Here is a 9,128-nt window from a genome sequence, read left to right as displayed (position 1 = left end):
GAAGGCCGCGCCCGTTCCTCAGAAACAAAAGCCAGAAATAAGTAAAAACAGAAAAAGCCGAGCACTTTATCATCTTAAGAAGCAGGGTTTTGTTTTGATTTTCCACTTTAAGCTTTACGAAAAATCCCCCAGTGGCTACCAACCCATCGGTTTACCCTCCTGCTGTCAGTGCGCCTGCGCGGCGTTTGTTTACCAACTCGGGCGACCGCTCAGTCCCCCTTCTCGGGCGCTGGCGTTTACTGTCTTGATGTGTAATTCATAATGGAAGTCCTGCTTTCAGTCAGGAACACGGACTGGAAGTTAAGAACAGGTCGTTTGAAGTGTTAAGTCCGAAACTAGTGAAAATACGAACGGTAATGAAAACCCTGAATATTCAGAAATCGTTGCCTTGTCAGACCTGCCGTGGAAGGCGATAGCACCACCGTAACCATTACTAAGAAGTGGCAAGCAGCAACCGTAAACCCAAAAGCGCAGGTAGTATTTAGGTACTTATGTAAAATATGTACTCTGTTATGGAAAAGATGCAAATAAGCCTCGCCCGAAAGCCGTCTGTTCGAGCAAACCCTGAGCAGTACCTGCATGATTAAGACTGACTCTTGAAGCAAAAGCAAAAAGGCCGCCATGCAAATTTTGAAACTAAAAAGGGGTAACTCTAGAAGCAATCGCCACTAAAAGCACAGAGCAACAAGCAAATTTTAAGAGATGGTTTTAGGTTCCCTTCGGAATCCGTTTGAGATGGTTGAGAAGCCTATGATACTTAGAAAATGGAGATCTGGTAGAACTTAGTGTAATAGATTTATGACTGAATCTGTTTGAAAACACACAAAACAAGGCAGGCAAGCTGATTTTTTTAAGTATCTTTACGGAAGAATGTCTATTGTGCATTTTAATGTGCTCAGAAACAAACACATAACTGGTAAATTCAGCTAAACCTGAATCTTCGTCTTAGAATTGGATAAAAGCATAGATGTTAGCAATTGGCTATTTGTTAAGTTTTGAGGGATGAAGACTTGGATTTGGGATAGAAGAAAATTTCTGCAAACGAAGGTGAGATTTTTAGGTAGCAGGAAATTCAGTAGAGAAAATGTATGGACATGGGTGCAGGTGGGGCCAAGCTTTGGACATTTGCAGTATGGTTCACATAGAGCCTTCACCTTAAAAAAAATTAGCCTCTGGGGGCGCGTGGGTGGCTCGGTTGAGCGTTACTGGGGTGGTGATCTTGGGGTCTTGGGGTCATGGGGTCTGGCCAGGTAGGGCTGCACACTGGGCACTCGAGACTGCTTGGGATTCTCTCTCTCCTTCTCCCTCTGTTCCTCCCCCCAGTCCCTGCTCGCATGGGTGCGTGTGCTCTCTCGCTCTCTCTCAAATAAATAAATTAGCCCCTGGAATATTCTTATTATGTTCAATGTGACAGTAAAATTTAGTAAATCTGGTAGTTTAGATACTTTTTAAGGCATATTTGTACCAAAGTCAGAAGTGACTTTAAAATCCTGCTCTGTTATCTAGAAGTACACTCATTTGGTTGAGGAAGGTGATAACCAGTTTTTTAAGCCAGGATTGAATTGACATTTTCTTCATGAAGGAAAAGAAATGTAGATAAGGTGAATTGATTCTTTGTTCACCTTAATGATTAAGACTGACTCATAAAGACGGCGGGCTTACTTTGTCAAGGCAACCAACAACTGTAAAACAAACTGAATACTTTTATTGCACTGGATGAGATGGCTCTAATGAAAATTAAGTATGGGAATTGGATGAAGAGTTGATAAAGAACTGTGAATCCTTTGAGACGCTTGGTTTGTTTACATGTGATAAAAATGTCAGTGTTAAGACTAGTAAGTGGTCAAATAAAACTTCATCTTTGTTCACTGAAAAGAAAAGCTTTGATGAGTAAAAGAAAATCACAAATAGGGCGCCTGGGTGGCTCAGTTGGTTAAGCGACTGCCTTCGGCTCAGGTCATGATCCTGGAGTCCCAGGATCGAGTCCCGCATCCGGCATCCGGCTCCCTGCTCGGCAGGGAGTCTGCTTCTCCCTCTGACCCTCCCCCCTCTCATGTGCTCTCTCATTCTCTCTCTCTCAAATAAATAAATAAAATCTTAAAAAAAAAAAAAAAGAAAATCACAAATGGATTGGTTACCTATTTAGTCTGTCATATGACTCAGCAGGAAATAGACTTACCAAAATTTCCAGTCAGTAGCTGAAAAAGTGACCCATACCATTTTTTTAGCAGCATTCTGGGCACACTGTCCTGATACTACAAAGCAGTAAAAACAAACAAACAAAACTGCTGCCATTTTTATCCACATATTTATGTGAATCTGGGTTCTTGAATTATTGTGACCCCAAGACAAATAAGAAATTGCTAAACAATGAATCTGATATGCATTACCAATTACTCAAAATTGGTTGAATCAACACAATATAATCTTATTAACTGAGTCATGGAAATTTTTTTTCAGGATAGATAACGTAAAACATTTTTTAAAGTATTAAATACATATATAACAGCCAAAGTGCAGTGTTTGTGCATGAAACCTTAATGATAAGGGACTTCAAGGAAATTTTGGTGCTGCTTCTAACTCTGCACTCTTTTAAGTGTTGGGAGTAATTACAGGACTCTTGTCATACCTAAAGAAAGAATGTTCTCATCAGTTAGCAAGGGAGGGATGGGAGAAAAAAAGGTGAACCTCAGTTGTGAATATTAAGCAAAGCCCATTGAGGACATCTTCTCTGCCGAAGCACCCTTCCTCCTGCTAGGGAACTCTGCCCCAGCCTCCCTCCCACCCCCATATTTGCATGGCTAGCTGCTTCATTGCATTTTCATCTCTGATAAAAGATGCCTTTCTGTTCTGCCATCCTCAACATATTAAAGAGTCTTCTATCATAGTCACAAGATGGCTGCCATAGCTTCAAACATCATGTTCTTATATCAAATGTTTCAAACAGAAAGAAAGGGATATGGCAGGGGGAAGGGGGTGCTCAGCTTTCTCCTTGTGGCCTGTCTCTTCTTATCAGGGTGAAAATTTTTCCCATATGACTTCACAGACTTCCCTTTACATTGCTCAGAACTATATCATATGACTACCCATGGCTGAGAGGAAGGCTAAGAAAGCATGTACAGGAAAAACAAGCGTTCTTTAAAATGGTACACTAAGGGCGCCTGGGTGGCTCAGTCGTTAAGCGTCTGCCTTCGGCTCAGGTCATGATCCCAGGGTCCTGGGCTCAAGCCCCGCATCCGGCTCCCTGCTCCGCAGGAAGCCTGCTTCTCCCTCTCCCACTCCCCCTGCTTGTGTTCCCTCTCTCGCTGCATCTCTCTCTGTCAAATAAATAAAATCTTTAAAAAATAATAATAATAAAATAAAATAAAAATAAAATGGTACACTAAAAATAACAGGACTTTACAGAAAATATATAGGCTTAGGAGCAGACCTATGCAACTTTGTTACCTGAGGACAATAAAAGTTACTATGCTAATAAAAAATAATACCAATTAAATCTTCACTGGCATATGTGTTGAACTTCACAGTCATCCTTTAGAGCTATGCTGCCCAATATGGTATCCATTAGCCACGTGTGGCTCTTGGGCATTTAAATATGCTAATCCAAATTGAGATGTTCTATAAATGTAAAATATACAACAGATTTCAAAGACTTAGTAAGAAAAAAAGAATGTAAAATAGCTCATCGATAGTTTTTATATCGATTACGTGTTGAAATATTTCACCTGTTCCTTTTTACTCTTTAAAAATGTGGCTACTAGAAAACTTAAGATTACATACATTTCTCATATTTCTATTGGATAGCACTCCTTTAGAAACTTTAACCCTGGAACACATGCTTCCTTCTTGTACATATAGATCTGGAGGACATTTGCTTCCAATTAAAAGCAGTTTCATCAAAATTAAAAATATGATCCAAAGGGTGCCTGGGTGGCTCAGTCAGTTAAGCGATTGATCCTAGGGTCCTAGGATTGAGCCGGTGTCTGGCTCCCTGCTCAATGGGGAGCCTGCTTCTCCCTCTGCCTGCCACTCGCCCTGCTTGTGTTCTCTCTCTGTCAAATAAATAAATAAAATCTTTAAAAATATATATATGATCCAAGATTTAGCCTTCTCAATCAGTGCCCCCCCAACACACATAGGAGAAACTTTCATTTACACTGTGCAGCTTCACCATTGTGAAAAGCTTAAAGGTTCTTAAAGATCCAAACAAGCCTCTATTTGCACTAAAGAAAGGCATTCCTGAGGAATTGTTTGCTTTTTTCTTAAAGTCTTTATATTGCTAAGGTTTTCTACTTGATTGTGAAAAGGCTTGCCCCTGATCACTTCAAAATGTAAGTATGCCAGGAAATATAATGAGTGAACCAATGTAATTTCTGAATTATATTGACATTATTTCCCCCATTTACCAATTGCGTATGCGCTAATAATGACTATATCTGGCATGTAAAGCTTTTATGGTAGGAGATAAAATTGCCACTAGGCAAAAGGGAGAGAGAATTTCAATCCTATATTTTTAAAGGATTGGTATATGATTATGGGCTATCTTGAACAGTGCCAGTGAACAATAACAGGGGAATAGGATAACTTATATTTTTTAAGATTTTATTTATTTATGTGACAGAGAGAGAGAAAGCATAAGCACGGGGTGTGGGAGAGAGAGAAGCAGACTCCCTGATGAGCAGGGAACCCAATGTGGGGCTCCATCCCAGGACCCAGAGATCAGATCATGACCTGAGCTGAAGGTAGTCACTTAACTAACTGAGCTACCCAGACACCCCTAAGATGACTCTTCTGGTTACCAAGTTAACATTTAGTAAATTGTCCCATTTGATTAGCTCAATTACCACCCCCCCACACCCAGTTAAAATCCATTGAGGTTTGTTTTTTTTTTTTAAGATTTTATTTATTTATTTGACAGAGAGAGACATAGCGAGAGAGGGAACACAAGCAGGGGGAGTGGGAGAGGGAGAAGCAGGCTTCCCGCTGAGCAGGTAGCCCGATGCGGGGCTCTATCCCAGGACCCTGGGATCATGACCTGAGCTGAAGGCAGACACTTAACGACTGAGCCACCGAGGCGCCCCAAAATCCATTGAGTTTTTAAAGATTTTATTTATTTATTTGAGAGAGAGAGAATGAGAGACAGCATGAGAGGGAGGAGGGTCAGAGGGAGAAGCAGACTCCCTGCCGAGCAGGGAGCCCGATGCGGGACTCGATCCAGGGACTCCAGGATCATGACCTGAGCCGAAGGCAGTCGCTTAACCAACTGAGCCACCCAGGCGCCCCTCCATTGAGTTTTTAAGACCCATTTCAAAAGCAACCTCTGAAGCCTTCCCTGATCTCCGCTCTAAAAACTTCATAACACTTTGCTTGTACTATATTTTTAAAGCACACATATTTGGCCTTGCATTAATGTTATTGTCTCTTTGATTAATTTTTATATATAGAATAACACCCCCCCCTTGAAGACAGTGATTGTATTTTACTCACTTTTCAAAATTCCTCTAGTGACTGACGTTATGGTTCATACAAGTTATGCACACTTAAGTATTTGTTGAATTTAATTGTGTCATATCCTATGGTCATTTAAACAACAGACTATTTTTAAAAACTTAAAGTATGAATTGGTATTTGACTCACATCTCTAGTGCTAAAAAAAAATGTACAACAGAACCCTCTGTATAGAATAGTATATATTTTATATAGGGAGAACAGTTTTTTGCGTTTTTTTTTTTTAGAAAATCAAACTCGGGGCGCCTGGGTGGCTTAGTTGTTAAGCGTCTGCCTTCGGCTCAGGTCATGATCCCAGGGTCTTGGGATCGAGCCCCACATCGGGCTCCCTGCTCTGCGGGAGGCCTGCTTCTCCCTCTCCCACTCCCCCTACTTGTGTTCCCTCTCTCGCTGTGTCTCTCGCTGTCAAATAAATAAATAAAATCTTTAAAAAAAAAAAGAAAAAATCAAACTCAACATGTTAGAGTATGTACTGGTGGATTTTTTTTTTTAATATTTTATTTATTTATTCATGAGAGACAGAGAGAGAGAGAGGCAGAGGGAGAAGCAGGCTCCCAAGGAGCAGAGAGCCCGATGCGGGACTCGATCCCAGGACCCCGGGATCATGACCTGAGCCGAAGGCAGACGCTTAACCATCTGAGCCACCCAGGCGCCCTGTACTGGTGGATTTTTAAAAAATTATTTCAAGTGATTATATGACTAAACCACAGTAAATATAGACCTATGATAAATCTGGATGCATCCATATAGTGATGACTCATGTTTTAAAAGATCCTAGTTTTCTGATCTCCCTTCTTCTCCCTTTCCTCAGTGCCTGTTCCCCTTCCTCCTCTTTAAACTCCCTGTATTTTCTTTACTTCTCTAATTTGATAATCACTCAAAATAAGATATCAGCAAGGGTTGCCTAACCCCTAAATCTGAAATATCATAACCACATTTAAAATCCTGAGAAGCCAGCATTCATATTAAATAATGGTCATGATGAAATTATTAATTATTAACCCTGTCCATCTAATTACACCATTCTACATCCCAGTGATCAAGGCATTCAAGAATGACGATATAATTCGGCTCTTGTCTTTTTACTTTGGGTATATAGTATGTTGACACAAATCTCATGTTGACTGATAAACTGAACTTGGATAGAAGAGCTCTATCAGAATGACCTACAAGCAAAAGAGAATCTACTGTTTAGGCGACTGGTATACAGTTTTTCTAAATTTTGTATACTTTGTTTCTTGTATAATGTTCTCATGCCTTTATTGCTGCGCTGCCCTCAAGTACAGAGAGCTTGTCTTATTTGCCACTGTTGCTCATTTGTCTCTGTAACTCCAGATTACCCATGTAATGGCTGATATGCGATAAGTAATTAATAGATACAGAGTGAATGAAGTACAGCTTTGATCATATAAGCATATGGTTCTACGTGAGCTTGGTTGGGATTAAATGTGTGTTTATACTGGTTATGGAACTTATCTGTGGGTGATGGTTGTAAGGAACAGTCTGATTTGTTACCTTGAGTAATGTGTGGAATATGTGTGCATGTGTGTTCATATGTGTATTCATATGATTTTAGCCATACTGCCAAGTCCTTAGAAAATAGAAAGCCAAACTATGGAGCCTTGAAAGGGTCCCAAGTAAACAGGAATCAAAAGTTCATTTGCGACGATGGGGGTTCTAGATGCCTTTGCCAGGGAAATCCATGGCCTGTCATTCCAACACATAGTGACTGCAGGATCCCTGCATGTCTTCTCTCTGTATCTGTTCTTTTCACCCTGACCTTCTGATTCTTACCATACTTCCCAGTTCTAAATCTTGAGTCCAAGTGTCAGATTGAATTAACTAACTACCATTTTGCTTCTGGGCAGAGCTCTCTGTATCAGGCCTCAGCATAAACCAGCTCTTGGTCAGGGCCTGTAGGTGGGGCACCTTCTCTCGAAAGGGGCCCGCAGACTTGATGGATTCCATGGCTGCCATTTCTAAGACCCCCTAATAGAATGCAATGGGAGAGACATGCCTGGGTGGCTCAGTTAAGCGTCTGCCTTTGGCTCAGGTCATGATCCCGGGGTCCTGGGACTGAGCCCCAGGTCAGGCTCCCTGCTGGGTGGGGAGTCTTCTTCTCCCTTTGCCCCTCCCCCTGCTCATGCTCTCTCTCACTCTCACTCTCTCTCTCAAATAAATAAATAAATAAAATCTTTAAAAAAAGAGAGAATGCAATGGGAGTTATCTATTTGAGCTATACCGGAATGTGTGTATTGGCCACTATTGGGTGCTACATACTTTGCATTTATTTTGTTTAGAGGATTGGAATTGGGCTCAATGGAGATACAAAAAAGATTAAAGAATGTAGATTTATATCTGAAGTCAAGGCGAATATGTCATGGAGGCAGTGTATGTATTTGTGTGTGTTAGGGGGCTGTCTTTCTGAAAGAGCTTAGTAGAAAAGGATCAGGTTTAAGTTGTTACCTTGACTTTACACCTAATTGTGTGTGACCATAGACAAGTCACCTTTTACCTTTATTTCTACTTCCTCACTTGTTAAGGGTTATAATACTTACCTTGACTGACTGCACAATTATTAAAACACTCTGCTATGATCAAATAAATGTTAAATTCAGATCAGTATGTGAGTAACGTACATATCATTAATGTATAAGACAATCTGAAAATGTTTAATAGGTAGAATCTATGCAAATTTAGAGTTCAATTCAATTTGGTGGGGATTAAAAACTCTTATGTACGCATTTTAAAAAGTGGATTACAAATATGGTTGTGGTTTGGCATAGTTGCAAGGATTAAGGCTGACAGTTCTGGCCTTGTGCTGCCCTCCTGTGCTGTTTAAACAGCGCAGCAGGTCAGTCACATTCCTGCCTGATGAATGCTCTGGGCGGGGAGGGGGGAGTGGGAGGGGTGGGATTCTATCTTATTACTTACCCTCTTCTGTCCTCATGTGGCCACAGAGGGCCTAACTATTCTGGATGTTCCTGTTTTCTTCAGTAAAGAAAGAGATGGAAAACTACTCTGAAACATTCTAGGCCAGAAAATCTAATCCTGAGTTAAGGAAAAAGGCAACAAATTGCATTTGACACTGGAGATCTAATTGGTCCACTGATATAGGAAGATCCTAAGCAGATTTTTGAGGTTTGTAGAAGAATACCATTATGACAGAGTAAGGAAAGGCTTTTTGTCAAGAATAAATAAAAATGCAACTCACTGCCCTTTTAATACGCTAAGAATTTATAACAGAGCCTTACACTGTTTCTTTGGTAAGATAGTCTATTATGGTGGGAACAGAAGATGCTGTTCTACAATGAATTTCTAAGCAGAACATTAGCTAGTTGAAATATGAGACTCACAAGCAAAGCTAATTCCGTGCTAAATCTCTTAGCACATTCTCCAAAAGTGATTCCTTTCAAAGAGGTTTAAGGAAGTTTGTTGACATGACAATTTTTTAGGAAAGTTCAGAAAAGAACTTTTCTGAAAGTTCTTTCAGAAAAGAACTGAAAGAAGCATAGTGAAACCATACAAAGAAACAAGTTGAGAAGATAATCAACGGGAGGCACCTTTATAATGTGTTTACTCCCCATCTGCCAAGGCTCAGGCCTTACCCCTGGCCTGCT

This window comes from Neomonachus schauinslandi, chromosome 5 (genome assembly GCF_002201575.2).
Source record: "Neomonachus schauinslandi chromosome 5, ASM220157v2, whole genome shotgun sequence".
Lineage (NCBI taxonomy): Eukaryota > Metazoa > Chordata > Mammalia > Carnivora > Phocidae > Neomonachus > Neomonachus schauinslandi.
The sequence above is the reverse complement of the archived record's forward strand: the minus strand, read 5'-3'. Positions refer to the sequence as shown.